This window comes from Anomaloglossus baeobatrachus, chromosome 5, assembly GCF_048569485.1.
Source record: "Anomaloglossus baeobatrachus isolate aAnoBae1 chromosome 5, aAnoBae1.hap1, whole genome shotgun sequence".
Lineage (NCBI taxonomy): Eukaryota > Metazoa > Chordata > Amphibia > Anura > Aromobatidae > Anomaloglossus > Anomaloglossus baeobatrachus.
The window spans coordinates 291,447,487-291,464,772 of NC_134357.1; the positions used below are offsets into that span (position 1 = coordinate 291,447,487).

A 17,286-nucleotide genomic window follows, 5' to 3' on the forward strand; every position below is an offset into this window, starting at 1 on the left:
CGTGCATCCACTGATTTTGTTAAGAGTTCAGTTTAACCCTCATCCTTCTGCTAATAATGTGCAATAATACTTAAGGTCAGTGTCCTATGGTGTACATAGGTCATTAATCAAAGCATGAAGCCTGAGTCATATGCAGCAGATGCCGGCATCTGGCTGTAACTACAACAGTTGGAATTGGCTCCAATTGCTGCAGTTCAGCCACTAGGCAATCTCTGACAGCGGCATTTAACCTTTTCACCACCCAGTGATTTTCCCTTTTTGCTCTTTCTTTTCCTTCTTCCAAGAGTGGTAACTCTCTTATATCTCTCCATCAATATAGCCATATAAGGGCTTCTTTTTTGCGAGACAAGTTGTGCTTTTGATTGACACCATTAATTCTGCCCCATATTGTACTGGAAAATCTAATATATAAAGGTGTGTGTGTGTGTGTCCCCACTAATGGAATCCGCATCGTTGCATTTACAATCACGAAATTTTTCACAGACGCCCCATGTGACTCAGGGAGCGTCATAGACTGTTTTGACAAGAAAATTTAACCCCGTGCTTTACAGTTAGTCTCCAAAAACCTGCCTCCATTAAAGCGAATGGAGCTGGGGACTACAGGTTATTAATAGCAGCTGTGAGTGGTTGCTATAGCAAAAACAGACCTTCATAGTATAAGAAGCTTATGTGTGAGATAATATGATGTCGGTGGAGAGATGGTTAGGGAGAGACAGAAAGAGACATACATAGGCACAGACAGACACAGACTGAGAGACAGACAGAGAAAGAGGTACACAGGGAAAGAGACACAGGAAAAAAAGACAGACTGGGAATGAGACAGTTACTATCTCGGGCAACACCTGGGTACTACATCTAGTGTGAAATAAAATCCAAGTGCGGGGAAATTGCAAAAAAAAAGTGCAATTCCACATTTGTTTTCTTTATCGTTCCGTATTGGGAGACCCAGACATTGGGTGTATAGCTTCTGCCTCCGGAGGACACACAAAGTACTACACTAAAAAGTGTAGCTCCTCCCTCTGAGCATATACACCCCCTGGATAACCAAATATAGCCAGTTCAATGCTTTGTGCTCAGGAGGCATACATCCACACATGCATTCTCATCTGATTTTTGATTTTCACGTCACGGCAAACCTCTTGAGTGGGTCCCTAACCTGACCTTTTTGTGTGGCACCGTGGTGGTGTGGTGTCGGTGGGGCGGCGCGGCCTGGAGCCTTGGGGGCTTTGCCTTGCAGCATGGGTGCTGTGAGGCACCAGGTCGCCCGCCTTGCTGGCGCTTTGTCGCTGCGGCGGTGGTCAGTGCACGGTGCCACACAAAAAGGTCAGGTTAGGGACCCACTCAAGAGGTTTGCCGTGACGTGGCAGTGGGCTTAATACAATCTGATCAGAATGGAAACAAAAGAACCTCATGTTCTATTTAATTTTTCTTCGGCGCTCCATTGGGAGACCCAGACGATTGGGTGTATAGCTACTGCCTCCGGAGGCCACACAAAGCATTACACTAAAAAGTGTAAGGCCCCTCCCCTTCTGGCTATACACCCCCCGTGGGATCACGGGCTGCTCAGTTTTCAAGCTTTGTGCGAAGGAGGTCAGACATCCACGCATAGCTCCACTGTTTAGTCAGCAGTAGCTGCTGACTATATCGGATGGAAGAAAAGAGGGCCCATATAGGGCCCCCAGCATGCTCCCTTCTCACCCCATTCCTATTGGCGGTGTTTGTTAAGGTTGAGGTACCCATTGCGGGTACGGAGGCTGGAGCCCACATGCTGCTTTCCTTCCCCATCCCCCTGAGGGGCTCTGAGGAAGTGGGATCTTACCGGCCCCCAAGCCCTGAGGCCGGGCTCCATCCACAGACCCATGGAACCTGCTGGATACGGAGCGGGGTACCGTTCAGGGACAAGGCCCTGCAACATTCAGGTACTCTGTGTCCCCGTATGGACAGGCCGCGCACACTCCAGACTTGCTGGGTGTGCTAGTGCGCCGGGGACAGTAGCGCTGCGCGCGGGGGTTACAGTCACTGCAGCTTCTCTGAGGGACTTTATGTGTTGGGGACCGCCGCGCCGGCCGCCCCTGGAGCGGCGGCGCGGCTGAGACTTGTGGTGCGCCGGGGACTTCGCGCCGACCGGACGGCGGCGCTTATAAATCTAGTCCCCGGCTTTTGCGGCCTAGCTCCGCTTCGTTCCCGCCCCCACCCTGTCAATCAGGGAAAGGGAGAGACGCTGTTCTATAGTCAGCGCCGAGGGCTGGAGTCTTATTTACATACTCCAGCCCTCTCACTGGGCACAGTGGGACGCAAGTTTCCCGCTTTTCGTCTGAACACACCCAGGGCCCGCCCCTCTCCACAGGATGCCGGCAGCCATTCCTGCATGCAGTCTGGCTGGGGAACGGACACAGGCTCTGGGAGACCCAGACAAGGGATTCGGGCGACCACACACCCGCGTTAAGCGGGCGGTAAGCAGCACATTAGTGCTGGCCCCACTAGTGCCACAGTGTTATATTGGTGTACTTTTTTCTCTGTACCATATATATATATATATATTTTGCACTGTAAGGTCGCTTCTTGGCTGTATACCCTATATTGCTCTGAGGAGACAACAACATGTCATCCGCAAAACGCAAGGGTGCCAAGACAAAGGCTGTATACGCTGCTTGTGCCGCTTGTGGGGCTGATCTACCGGCAGGTTCCAATGACCCCCATTGTGTGCAATGTTCGGTCCCTGTGCCACTTCGTCAGCCGGAGTCTATGGTGGTAGTGGCCCAGGCAGAGTCACCGGTGAACCCTGTTCCGGTGACGGGGACAGAGTTTGCAGTTTTTGCTGACAAGATGTCTGTGACTATGACAAAAATCCTAGAGACCTTGCAGGCCAGGCCAGTTACTCAGACCATGGACACTGCTGTGTCAATGTTCCCCGGTCCCCCTCAGTTGGAGCTAATCCGTGCTTCTAGGGGGTCCCAGGCATCTCAGGCTGAAGGCTCTGACTCGGATGACAGTCCCAGGCAGCCTAAGCGAGCTCGCTGGGAGAGACCATCCACGTCATCACGCTGGTCAGGGTCTCAGCGAGACGAGTCTCTGTATGATGAGACAGAGGAGGGTGGTCAGGAGTCTAATCCTGAGACCGCTCTCAATCTGGATACTCCTGATGGTGACGCCATGGTAAATGACCTTATAGCGGCCATCAATAGACTGTTGGATATTTCTCCCCCAGCCCCTTCAGCAGAAGAGGCAGCTGCACAGCAGGAGAAGTTCCATTTCAGGTATCCCAAGCGTAAACTGAGTACTTTTCTGGACCACGCTGACTTCAGAGAATCAGTCCAGAAACACCATGCTTATCCAGACAAGCGTTTCTCCAAACGTCTTAAGGATACACGTTATCCCTTTTCCCCTGACGTGGTCAAACGCTGGACCCAGTGTCCAAAGGTGGATCCCCCAATCTCCAGGCTTGCGGCTAGATCCATAGTTGCAGTGGAGGATGGGGCTTCACTTAAAGATGCCAACGACAGACAGATGGACCTTTGGTTGAAATCTGTCTATGAAGCTATCGGCGCGTCGTTTGCTCCAGCATTCGCAGCCGTGTGGGCACTCCAAGCTATTTCAGCTGGTCTGGCGCAGGTGGACTCTGTCATACGTCCATCAGTGCCGCACGTGGCGTCCTTGACCTCGCAAATGTCTGCGTTTGCGACTTACGCTATCAACGCTGTCCTGGACTCTACGAGCCGTACCTCAATGGCGTCCGCCAACTCTGTGGTTTTGCGCAGAGCCTTGTGGTTAAAGGAATGGAAAGCGGATTCTGCTTCCAAAAAATGTTTAACCAGCTTGCCATTATCTGTAGACAGACTGTTTGGTGAGCAATTGGCGGAAATCATTAAACAGTCCAAGGGTAAAGACTCCTCCTTACCCCAGCCCAGATCAAGCAAACCTCAACAGAGGAGGTGGCAGTCGAGGTTTCGGTCCTTTCGAGGCTCGGGCAAGGCCCAATTCTCCTCGTCCAAAGGGACTCAGAAGGAGCAAAGGAGCTCAGATTCCTGGCGGGCTCACTCACGCCCCAAGAAAGCAACCGGAGGAACCGCTTCCAAGGCGGCTGCCTCATGACTTTCGGCCTCCTCCCTCCGCATCCTCGGTCGGTGGCAGGCTCTCCCGCTTTGGCGACATTTGGCTGCCACAGGTCAAGGACCGGTGGGTAACAGACATTTTGTCTCACGGGTACAGGATAGAGTTCAGTTCTCGTCCTCCGCCTCGGTTCTTCAGAACTTCCCCACATCCCGACCGAGCAGATGCCCTTCTGCAGGCGGTGGGCTCTCTAAGAGCAGAAGGAGTGGTGATCCCTGTTCCTCTTCAGGAACAAGGGCAAGGTTTTTACTCCAATCTCTTTGTGGTTCCAAAAAAAGGACGGCTCGTTCCGTCCTGTTCTGGACCTAAAACTGCTCAACAAGCATGTGAACGCCAGGCGGTTCCGGATGGAATCCCTCCGCTCCGTCATTGCCTCAATGTCTCAAGGAGATTTCCTTGCATCAATAGACATCAAAGATGCTTATCTCCACGTGCCGATTGCTACAGAACACCAACGTTTTCTACGTTTCGTGATAGGGGACGACCATCTTCAGTTCGTAGCTCTGCCATTTGGTCTGGCGACAGCCCCACGGGTTTTCACCAAGGTCATGGCGGCAGTGGTAGCAGTCTTGCACTCTCAGGGACACTCGGTGATCCCTTACTTGGACGATCTACTTGTCAAAGCACCCTCTCAAGAGGCATGCCAACTCAGCCTGAATGTTGCGCTGGAGACTCTCCAGACTTTCGGGTGGATCATCAACTTTTCAAAGTCAAATCTGTCACCGACTCAATCACTAACGTATCTTGGCATGGAGTTTCATACTCTCTCAGCGATAGTGAAGCTTCCGCTGGACAAGCAGCGGTCACTACAGATAGGGGTGCAGTCTCTCCTTCATGGTCAGTCGCACCCCTTAAGGCGCCTCATGCACTTCCTAGGGAAGATGGTGGCAGCAATGGAGGCAGTCCCGTTTGCGCAGTTTCATCTGCGCCCACTTCAATGGGACATTCTCCGCCAATGGGACGGGAAGTCAACTTCCCTGGACAGGAAAGTCTCCCTTTCCCAGACGGCCAAGGACTCTCTGCAATGGTGGCTTCTTCCCACCTCATTATCACAGGGAAGATCCTTCCTACCCCCATCCTGGGCGGTGGTCACGACAGACGCGAGTCTGTCAGGGTGGGGAGCAGTTTTTCTCCACCACAGGGCTCAGGGTACGTGGACTCAGCAGGAGTCCACCCTTCAGATCAATGTTCTGGAAATCAGGGCAGTGTATCTGGCCCTACTAGCCTTCCGGCAGTGGCTGGAAGGGAAGCAGATCCGAATTCAGTCGGACAACTCCACAGCGGTGGCATACATCAACCACCAAGGAGGGACACGCAGTCGGCAAGCCTTCCAGGAAGTCCGGCGGATTCTAATGTGGGTGGAAGACACGGCATCCACCATATCCGCAGTTCACATCCCGGGCGTAGAAAACTGGGAAGCAGACTTCCTCAGTCGCCAGGGTATGGACGCAGGGGAATGGTCCCTTCACCCGGACGTGTTTCAGGAAATCTGTCGCCGCTGGGGGGTGCCGGACGTCGACCTAATGGCGTCCCGGCACAACAACAAGGTCCCGGCCTTCATGGCGCGGTCTCGCGATCAAAGAGCTCTGGCGGCAGACGCCTTAGTGCAAGATTGGTCGCAGTTCCGGCTCCCTTATGTGTTTCCACCTCTGGCACTCTTGCCCAGAGTGCTACGCAAGATCAGATCCGATTGCAGCCGCGTCATACTCGTCGCTCCAGACTGGCCGAGGAGGTCGTGGTACCCGGATCTGTGGCATCTCACGGTCGGCCAACCGTGGACACTACCAGACCGACCAGACTTATTGTCCCAAGGGCCGTTTTTCCATCGGAATTCTGCGGCCCTGAACCTGACTGTGTGGCCATTGAGTCCTGGATCCTAGCGTCTTCAGGATTATCCCAAGGGGTCGTTGCCACCATGAGACAGGCTAGGAAGTCCACTTCTGCTAAGATCTACCACAGAACGTGGAGGATTTTCTTATCCTGGTGCTCTGCACAAGGAGTATCCCCCTGGCCATTCGCGTTACCTACTTTTCTTTCCTTCCTGCAATCTGGGTTGGAAAAGGGCTTGTCGCTCGGCTCCCTTAAAGGGCAAGTCTCGGCACTATCCGTGTTTTTTCAGAAGCGCCTAGCACGACTTTCTCAGGTGCGCACGTTCCTGCAGGGGGTTTGTCATATCGTCCCTCCGTACAGACGGCCGTTAGATCCATGGGATCTAAACAGGGTACTAGTTGCTCTCCAGAAGACGCCTTTCGAGCCTCTGAAGGATGTTTCACTTTCACGGCTCTCACAGAAAGTGGCTTTTCTGGTAGCGGTCACGTCTCTTCGGAGAGTGTCTGAGCTAGCAGCGCTGTCATCCAAGGCTCCCTTCCTGGTGTTCCACCAGGACAAGGTAGTGCTGCGCCCCATTCAGGAGTTTCTCCCTAAGGTGGTACCCTCTTTTCATCTTAATCAGGATATTTCCTTACCTTCCTTTTATCCTCATCCAGTTCATCGGTATGAAAAGGATTTGCATTTGCTAGATCTGGTGAGAGCACTCAGAATCTACATTTCCCGCACGGCGCCACTGCGCCGCTCGGATGCACTCTTTGTCCTTGTCGCTGGTAAGCGCAAAGGGTCGCAGGCTTCCAAAGCCACCCTGGCTCGATGGATCAAAGAACCAATTCTTGAAGCCTACCGTTCTGCTGGGCTTCCGGTTCCATCAGGGCTGAAGGCCCACTCAACCAGAGCCGTGGGTGCGTCCTGGGCATTACGACACCAGGCTACGGCTCAACAGGTGTGCCAGGCAGCTACCTGGTCGAGTCTGCACACTTTCACCAAACATTATCAGGTGCATACCTATGCTTCGGCGGACGCCAGCCTAGGTAGAAGAGTCCTGCAGGCGGCAGTTGCCTCCCCGTAGGGGAGGGCTGTCTTTGCAGCTCTAACATGAGGTATTTCTTTACCCACCCAGGGACTGCTTTTGGACGTCCCAATCGTCTGGGTCTCCCAATGGAGCGCCGAAGAAGAAGGGAATTTTGTTACTTACCGTAAATTCCTTTTCTTCTAGCTCCTATTGGGAGACCCAGCACCCGCCCTGTTGTCCTTCGGGATTTTTGGTTGTTTTCGGGTACACACGTTGTTCATGTTGAACGGTTTTCAGTTCTCCGATGTTACTTCGGAGTGAATTTGTTTGAACCAGTTATTGGCTTTCCTCCTTCTTGCTTTAGCACTAAAACTGAGCAGCCCGTGATCCCACGGGGGGTGTATAGCCAGAAGGGGAGGGGCCTTACACTTTTTAGTGTAATGCTTTGTGTGGCCTCCGGAGGCAGTAGCTATACACCCAATCGTCTGGGTCTCCCAATAGGAGCTAGAAGAAAAGGAATTTACGGTAAGTAACAAAATTCCCTTCTTTGCCTAGCGGCTTTAGATCATTGTATCTTTGGGATGTGCGATCCATGTCTTTTTCTTCATAGTATGGTATTTATATCAGTCTATCCCCCTCTTTTTTTTTTTTTTTTTTTTTTTTTTTTGCTTGGATCTGCACTCTCCCCATTTGGCACAGGTGATTTTAATCAGCAGGAGACTGCAAGAGGGGTCAGCCTTCTTTTTGCTCCCAGTTCACATATGGGAGCCAGTTGGGAGGTGAGTGCACAGCTCCTCTCACTGTGTGCTGGTGCTGTGTGGTGGCTGCTGCTGTGGTGGTGTGGTGTCGGTGGGGCGGCGCGGCCTGGAGCCTTGGGGGCTTTGCCTTGCAGCATGGGTGCTGTGAGGCACCAGGTCGCCCGCCTTGCTGGCGCTTTGTCGCTGCGGCGGTGGTCAGTGCACGGTGCCACACAAAAAGGTCAGGTTAGGGACCCACTCAAGAGGTTTGCCGTGACGTGGCAGTGGGCTTAATACAATCTGATCAGAATGGAAACAAAAGAACCTCATGTTCTATTTAATTTTTTGCCTAGCGGCTTTAGATCATTGTATTTTTGGGATCTGCGATCCATGTCTCTTTCTCTTGACCTTCTAGTCAAGGCTTCATCCAGTGCAGACTGTCAGCGGAGTGTCTCGCTCACTCTCGCCACTCTAGTCCAATTCGGGTGGCTTGTCAATCTGCCCAAATCCACTCTGACTCCGACCCAGAAGCTCACGTACCTAGGGATGCAATTCGAGACTCTGCCGGCACTTGTGAAGCTGCACTTAGTCAAACAGCAGTCCCTCCATCTGGCGGTGCGCTCTTTGCTGAGGCCTCGCCATCATTCCATCAGGCACCTAATGCAGGTGCTGGGTCAGATGGTGGCGTCAATGGAAGCGGTTCCCTTTGCCCAGTTCCATCTGCGTCCTCTGCAGCTGGACATTCTCCGCTGTTGGGACAAGCGGACTTCCTCCTTGCACAGGTTAGTGGCTCTGTCGCCACAGACCAGGGGCTCCCTTCAGTGGTGGCTTCGGCCCCTCTCTCTGTCTCAGGGACGCTCCTTCCTGGCCCCGTCCTGGGTGATCCTCACCACGGATGCCAGTCTATCTGGCTGGGGAGCAGTATATCTCCACCACAGAGCGCAGGGCACTTGGACTCCGTCCGAATCAGCCCTCTCGATCAATGTGCTGGAAATCAGAGCTGTGCTTCTAGCTCTCTTAGCCTTTCACCACCTGTTGGCGGGCAAGCACATTCGAGTCCAGTCAGACAACGCGACAGCGGTTGCCTACATCAATCACCAAGGCGGGACACGCAGCCGCCTGGCAATGTTGGAGGTTCAACGCATCCTTCAGTGGACGGAGGACTCCAAGTCCACCATATCCGCAGTCCACATCCCAGGCGTGGAAAACTGGGAGGCAGATTATCTCAGCCGTCAAACCGTGGACAGTGGCGAGTGGTCCCTGCATCCGGCAGTGTTTCGGTCAATCTGCCGCAAGTGGGGCACTCCGGAAGTGGATCTAATGGCATCCCGGCACAACAACAAGGTTCCGGTTTTCGTGGCTCGCTCCCACGATCCTCAGGCCTTTGCAGCGGACGCGCTGGTTCAAGATTGGTCCCAGTTTCGTCTGTCTTACGTGTTTCCCCCTCTAGCTCTCTTGCCCAGAGTCCTGCGCAAGATCAGAATGGAGGGCCGTCGGGTCATCCTCATTGCTCCAGACTGGCCCAGGCGAGCTTGGTACCCAGACCTGCTCCATCTGTCCGTAGAGGTGCCGTGGCATCTCCCGGACCGTCCAGACCTTCTCTCACAAGGTCCGTTTTTCCGCCAGAATTCTGCAGCTCTCAGATTGACGGCGTGGCTCTTGACGACTTCTGGTATCCCTCCTGAAGTCATCTCCACTATGACTCGGGCTCGGAAGTCTTCCTCGGCCAAAATCTATCACAGGACCTGGAGAATTTTCCTGTCCTGGTGTCGCTCTTCCGGCCATGCTCCTTGGCCTTTTTCCTTGCCGACACTCCTGTCCTTTCTACAGTCCGGTCTGCAGCTAGGACTATCCCTCAATTCCCTCAAGGGACAGGTCTCGGCTCTGTCAGTGTTGTTCCAGCAGCGTATCGCCCGGCTGGCTCAGGTGCGCACCTTCATGCAGGGCGCATCTCACATCATTCCGCCTTACCTGCGGCCTTTGGATCCCTGGGACCTCAATCTGGTCCTCACGGCTTTGCAGAAACCCCCCTTTGAGCCTCTTAGGGAGGTTTCTTTGTCTCGTCTTTCACAGAAAGTGGTCTTTCTAGTGGCCATAACTTCCCTCAGGAGAGTCTCTGATTTGACTGCGCTCTCTTCGGAGTCACCTTTTTTGGTTTTTCATCAAGACAAGGTGGTTCTCCGTCCGACTCCGGACTTTCTCCCTAAGGTGGTTTCTCCTTTCCACCTTAACCAGGACATTTCCCTGCCTTCCTTTTGTCCGGCTCCTGTTCATCGCTTTGAAAAAGCGTTGCATACTCTGGATCTGGTGCGGGCACTCCGGATCTATGTGTCTCGCACCGCTGTTTTTAGGCGGTTCACCTCTCTTTTTGTGCTGACCACAGGTCGGCGTAAGGGCTTCTCTGCTTCTAAGCCGACCTTAGCTCGTTGGATTAGGTCGGCCATTTCCGATGCCTACCAGTGTACTCAGGTGCCTCCCCCGCCGGGGATCAAGGCACACTCGACCAGAGCTGTGGGTGCCTCTTGGGCTTTCAGGCACCAGGCTACGGCTCAGCAGGTCTGTCAGGCTGCCACTTGGACTAGCCTGCATACCTTTTCAAAGCACTACCAAGTGCATGCTCATGCTTCGGCAGATGCGAGCTTGGGCAGACGCATCCTTCAGGCGGCTGTCGCCCATTTGTGAAGTTAGGTTTCGCCTACTTCTCAGTTTTCTGTTTATTCCCACCCATGGACTGCTTTGAGACATCCCAATGTCTGGGTCTCCCATAGGAACGATAAAGAAAAAGAGAATTTTGTTTACTTACCGTAAATTCTTTTTCTTATAGTTCCGTATTGGGAGACCCAGCACCCTCCCTGTTGCCTGTTGGCAGTTTCTTGTTCCGCGTGTTATCACCGGCTGTTGTTGTAGACAGAGGCTCCGGTTGTTCCGGTTCTTGCTCTATCTCTACTTGTGGGTGGCTATTCTCCTTCAGCTTTTGCACTAAACTGGCTTGATTTGGTTATCCAGGGGGTGTATATTCTCAGAGGGAGGAGCTACACTTTTTAGTGTAGTACTTTGTGTGTCCTCCGGAGGCAGAAGCTATATACCCAATGTCTGGGTCTCCCAATACGGAACTATAAGAAAAAGAATTTACGGTAAGTAAACTAAATTCTCTTTTTTGCATCCAAAGGTAAGAAAAACATGGGCACTCACCGCTTGCTGCTGTGTAGAAAAATGCTTTTATTCAAGCTTCGGAGTTACATGCTGTGCTGGGGGGGAGTGAGAAGGGAGCGGACAGCACGTTAGACGACAGCCGTTTCGCACACCTGCGGTGCTTCGACGGGTCTACATATACATATACATATATACACACACACACACACACACACACACACACACACACACACACACACACACACACACACGCACACAATATAAGTATATACACACACACGCACACAATATAAGTATATACACACACACACACATACCAGATTGGAGGATCACACATATAATGATGGGGAACATACATATTCCACGATGGGGGCCATATATACCTGGAAGGTACCCAGAATGGGGGATATGAGGACAGAATTTGGGGATTTTATTACCTCAGTAACACTGTCAGCAGTAAAATAACAGTGTCATGACCCCATTCTTTTACTTTAATTTTATTTTTTTTCTATTTTTTCCTCCTCTAAAACAAGGGTGCGTCTTATAGTCCGGTTCGTCTTATAGTCCGAAAAATACGGTAGCTATTTTGGTATTTATGTTTTTGTTGTTTTTTTTTTCCATGTTACGCCCTTTACCAATCAGATTATTTTATATTTTGATAGGTCCATTGTGGAACTTAGTGATATCCAAATATGTAACTTTTTTCCTTGTTTTAATTTTTATTTTCAATGGAGCATTTGAGCCTGAACTTTGATTTGAACTTTTATATTTTTAATTTTTTAAACTTTTTCTATAATTTTTTTTTTTTCTTTTTTGTAGCTCATACACGCTGATCGTTCTGCTGTACATCAGCATCCCTATGAACAGCAGAAATGTTGATCTGTGAATACTGTCACTCAGCCAGCATTCACAGGAACTTTGTCATGACAGCGACAGGGGTCATCTGCTGACCCCCTGGTGTCATGATTAGCCATCGGCACGTCATAGGACCGCTGATGGTGGCGATGAAAGGTGTGCTCCCCACCGGCACCCATTAAATCTTGCTTTCTTTGTCGCTCCATTGGGAGACCCAGACAATTGGGGTGTATAGCTTCTGCCTCTGGAGGCCACACAAAGTATTACACTTTTAAAAAAGTGTAACCCTCCCCTCTGCCTATACACCCTCCCGTGGACCACGGGCTCCTCAGTTTTATGCTTCGTGTGGAAGGAGGCACACATCCACTCAAAAAAAAATAAATTCTCATACATAGTATGACGGATGGAAGAAAAGAGGTCCCCTATGGTGTCCCCGGCATGCTCCCTTCTCACCCCACTATGTCGGCGGTGTTGTTAAGTTTGAAGTACCCATTGCGGGTACAAAGGCTGGAGCCACATGCCATCTCCTTCACCATCCCTTATGCGGCTCTGGGAGAAGTGGGAGCCTCATCGGTCATTCACCTGCTGAGACCGTGCTCCATCCGCAGCCCCTGGTGGAACCTGCCGGACCGGAGCGTCTTCACCCCCAGGGACCGGGCCCTGCTCCTTGAAGGTACTCTGTGTCTCCATGTGGGGACGGTACAGAGAGAGAGGTCGCCCTTCTCCCCAGTAGCGCCGTCCGTTGTTTTTTCATCGGACTTCCGCGCCGACCGTGCCTGCTTGTCGGGCACGGCCTTAAATTTCTTCAGCGCTCTATTGGGAGACCCAGACGATTGGGGTATAGCTACTGCCCTCCGGAGGCCACACAAAGCACTACACTAAAAAGTGCAAGGCCCCTCCCCTTCTGGCTATACCCCCCCGTGGTATCACGGGTTCTCCAGTTTTCAAGCTTTGTGCGAAGGAGGTCAGACATCCACGCATAGCTCCACAGATTTTAGTCAGCAGTAGCTGCTGACTATTTCGGATGGAAGAAAAGAGGGCCCATATAGGGCCCCCAGCATGCTCCCTTCTCACCCGTGGATGGTGTTGTAAGGTTGAGGTACCTATTGCTGGTACAGGGGCTGGAGCCCCACATGCTGTTTTCCTTCCACATCCCCTTGTAGGGCTCTGTGGAAGTGGGATCCTGCCGGCCTCTAAGCTCTGACGCCGGGCTCCATCCACAGACCCAGTTGAACCTGATGGATATGGAGCAGGAGTACAATCAGGGACATGGCCCTGCATCATACAGGTACTCTGTGTCCCCGGCAGGCACAGACACACTCCGGGCTGGCTGGGTGTTGTAGTGCGCCGGGGACCGTAACGTTGGAGTTAGTGTTCCTACAGTTTACTGGGGGACTTTGTGTTGTGGGAACGCAGCGCCGACCCCCACTGGACCGGCGGCGCTGCTGTGACTTGTAGTGCGCCGGGGACACGCCGACCGCGCTTTTACGGCGGCGGCGTTTATAAATCCAGTCCCCGGCTTTTGCGGCCTAGCTCCGCTTCGTTCCCGCCCCCACCCTGTCAATCAGGGTAGGGGAGAGACGCTGTTTCGCAGCAGCGACGAGGGCTGGAGCCTGATTTACATGCTCCAGCCCTCTCACTAGGCACAGAGGGAAGCAGGCTTCCCGCTCTTAGCCAGGAACGCCCAGGGCCCGCCCCCCCTCCTCTCCCAGGACGCCGGCAGCCATTACATGCAGTCTGGCTGGAGGAAGGACGCAAGGCTCTGGGAGACCTGGACTAGGGGGCTTTTGGCGACCACACACCCGCTCTTAAGCGGGCGGTAAGCGGCATTTCAGCTGGCCCCTCTAGTGCCTCAGTGTGTATTGGTGTACTGTGTCACCAGATATATATATTTATTTATTTCTTGCACTGTGAGGTCGCTTCCTGGCTGGATACCCAGATCGCTCTGAGGAAGCAGCAACATGTCATCCACAAAACGCAAGGCTGCCAAGGCTAGGGCTGTGTACACTGCGTGTGCTGCATGTGGGGCTGCTCTACCAGCAGGTTCCAAAGACCCCCATTGTGTGCAATGCTCAGATCCGGTGCTGCTTCGCCAGCCGGAGTCCGGAGGGGTAGTGACCCAGGCTGAGACGCTTGTAAGTCCTGCCCCGGTGTCAGGGACAGACTTTGCAGTTTTTGCTGATGGAATGTCTGTGACTATGGCAAAAATCCTTGAAACTTTGCAATCCATGACTGGGGCTCAGTCTATGGACACGGCGAGGTCTCTGTCCTCTAATCCCCCTCAGTTGGAATTAATCCAGACTGCAAGGGGGTCCCCGGCTTCCCAGGCTGAGTATTATGACTCAGATGATAGCCCCAGCCACCCTAAGCGAGCTCGCTGGGAAAGACCCTCAACGTCATCACACTGCTCAGGGTCTCAGCGCAATCAGTCGCCCTGTGATGCGTCTGAAGAGAGTGATCAGGAGTCTTATCCTGGAACCCCTCTCAATCTGGATACCCCGGATGGGGACGCCATGGTAAACGAGCTTATCTCAGCCATCAATAGACTGTTGGATATTTCTCCCCCAGCTCCTTCTGCAGAGGAGGCAGCTGCAGAGCAGGAGAAGTTTCGTTTCCTCTATCCCAAGCGTAAATTGAGTGCTTTCTTGGATCACTCTGACTTCAGAGAGTCAATCCAGAAACACGACGCTCATCCAGAAAGGCGTTTCTCTAAACGTTCTAAGGATACACGTTTTCCTTTCCCCCCTGATGTGGTCAAGCGCTGGACCCAGTGTCCAAAAGTAGACCCCCCGATTTCCAAACTTGCAGCTAGATCCATAGTTGCAGTGGAGGATGGCGCTTCACTTAAGGATGCCAATGACAGACAGATGGACCTTTGGTTAAAATCTGTCTATGAAGCTATCGGCGCGTCGTTTGCTCCAGCATTCGCAGCCGTATGGGCACTCCAAGCTATTTCAGCTGGGTTAGCAAAAGTGGATGCTATCATACATCCAGCGGTGCCGCAAGTGGCGTCCCTTACCTCGCAGATGTCTGCGTTTGCGTCTTACGCTATCAATGCGGTCCTAGAATCTACCAGCCGCACCTCAATGGCGTCCGCCAATTCGGTAGTTTTGCGCAGAGCCTTGTGGTTAAAGGACTGGAAAGCAGATGCTGGTTCCAAAAAATGTTTAACCAGCTTGCCTTTATCTAGAGATAGACTGTTTGGCGAGCCATTGGCTGACATCATTAAACAGTCCAAGGGTAAAGACTCTTCCTTACCCCAGCCCAGATCAAGCAAACCTCAGCAGAAAAAATGGCAGCAGAGGTTTCAGTCCTTTCGAGGTTCGGGCAAGACACAATTCTCCTCGTCCAAAGGGACTCAGAGGACGCAAAGAGTCTCAGATTCCTGGCGGGCTCACGCACGCCCCAAGAAAGCAAATGGAGGAACCGCTTCCAAAGCGGCTACCTCATGACTTCCAGCCCCCCCCCCTCCGCATCTCCGGTCGGGGGCAGGCTCTCCCGCTTTTCCGACATTTGGATGTCACAGGTCAAAGACCGGTGGGTGACAAACATTTTGTCTCGCGGGTACAGAATCGAGTTCAGTTCTCGTCCTCCAGCTCGGTTCTTCAGAACCTCCCCACATCCAGGCCGAGCAGATGCCCTGCTGCAGGCGGTGGACTCCCTAAGAGCGGAAGGAGTAGTGGTTCCTGTACCGCCTCAGGAACAAGGGCGAGGGTTTTACTCCAATCTCTTTGTGGTTCCAAAAAAGGACGGCTCGTTCCGTCCTGTTCTGGATCTAAAGCTGCTCAACAAACATGTGCACGCCAGACGGTTCCGGATGGAAACCCTCCGCTCTGTCGTTGCCTCAATGTCTCAAGGAGACTTCCTTGCCTCAATAGACATCAAAGATGCTTATCTCCACGTGCCAATTGCTACAGAACATCAACGTTTTCTACGTTTTGTGATAGGAAACGACCATCTTCAGTTCGTAGCTCTGCCATTCGGTCTGGCGACAGCCCCCCGGGTCTTCACCAAGGTCATGGCGGCGGTGGTAGCAGTCTTGCACTCTCAGGGACATTCGGTGATCCCTTACCTAGACGATCTACTTGTCAAGGCACCCTCTCAAGAGGCATGCCAACTCAGTCTACATGCTACGCTGGAGACTCTACAGACGTTCGGATGGATCATCAACTTTCCAAAGTCGAATCTGTCACCGTCACAGTCGCTAACGTATCTTGGCATGGAGTTTCATACTCGAGCAGCGAGAGTGAAGCTTCCGCTGAACAAGCAGCGGTCCCTACAGACAGGGGTGCAATCCCTCCTTCAAGGCCAGTCGCACCCCTTACGGCGCCTCATGCACTTCCTCGGGAAGATGGTGGCAGCCATGGAAGCAGTTCCCTTTGCGCAGTTTCATCTGCGCCCACTTCAATGGGACATTCTCCGCCAATGGGACGGGAAGTCAACGTCCCTGGACAGGAAAGTCTCTCTTTCCCAGACGGCCAAGGACTCTCTACAATGGTGGCTCCTTCCCACCTCATTGTCTCAGGGAAGATCCTTCCTGCCCCCATCCTGGGCAGTGGTCACGACAGATGCGAGTCTGTCAGGGTGGGGAGCAGTGTTTCTCCACCACAGGGCCCAGGGGACGTGGACTCCGCAGGAGTCCACCCTTCAGATCAATGTTCTGGAAATCAGGGCAGTGTATCTTGCCCTACTGGCTTTCCAACAGTGGCTGGAAGGAAAGCAGATCCGAATCCAGTCGGACAACTCCACAGCGGTGGCATACATCAACCACCAAGGAGGGACGCGCAGTCGGCAAGCATTCCAAGAAGTCCGGCGCATTCTAATGTGGGTGGAGGACACAGCATCCACCATATCCGCGGTTCACATCCCAGGCGTAGAAAATTGGGAAGCAGACTTCCTCAGTCGCCAGGGCATGGACGCAGGGGAGTGGTCCCTTCACCCGGACGTGTTTCAGGAAATCTGTCGCCGATGGGGAGTGCCGGACGTCGACCTAATGGCGTCCCGGCACAACAACAAGGTCCCGGCATTCATGGCGAGGTCGCGCGATCAAAGAGCTCTGGCGGCAGACGCATTAGTTCAAGATTGGTCGCAGTTCCGGCTCCCATACGTCTTCCCACCTCTGGCACTCTTGCCCAGAGTGTTACGCAAGATCAGATCCGATTGCAGCCGCGTCATACTCGTCGCCCCAGACTGGCCGAGGAGATCGTGGTATCCGGATCTGTGGCATCTCACGGTCGGTCGACCGTGGTCACTGCCAGACCGACCAGACTTACTGTCCCAAGGGCCGTTTTTCCATCAGAATTCTGCGGCCCTGAACCTGACTGTGTGGCCATTGAGTCCTGGATCCTAGCGTCTTCAGGATTATCCCAAGGAGTTGTAGCCACAATGAGACAGGCTAGAAAGTCGACTTCTGCTAAGATCTACCACAGAACGTGGAAGATTTTCTTATCCTGGTGTTCCGCTCAGGGAGTGTCTCCCTGGCCATTTGCATTGCCCACTTTTCTTTCTTTCCTGCAATCGGGGTTAGAAAAGGGCTTGTCGCTCAGCTCCCTTAAAGGGCAAGTATCGGCACTATCCGTGTTTTTTCAG

The 17,286-nt window shown here is 52.9% G+C and overlaps 1 protein-coding gene across 1 annotated transcript in view; it reads left to right on the forward strand.

Annotated features, from left to right (window-relative positions):
- The window catches only part of JMJD6 (jumonji domain containing 6, arginine demethylase and lysine hydroxylase), a 61,952-nt gene that overhangs the window by 30,294 nt on the left and 14,372 nt on the right, over nt 1-17,286 (forward strand). The gene's annotated exons all lie outside the window — the stretch shown is intronic.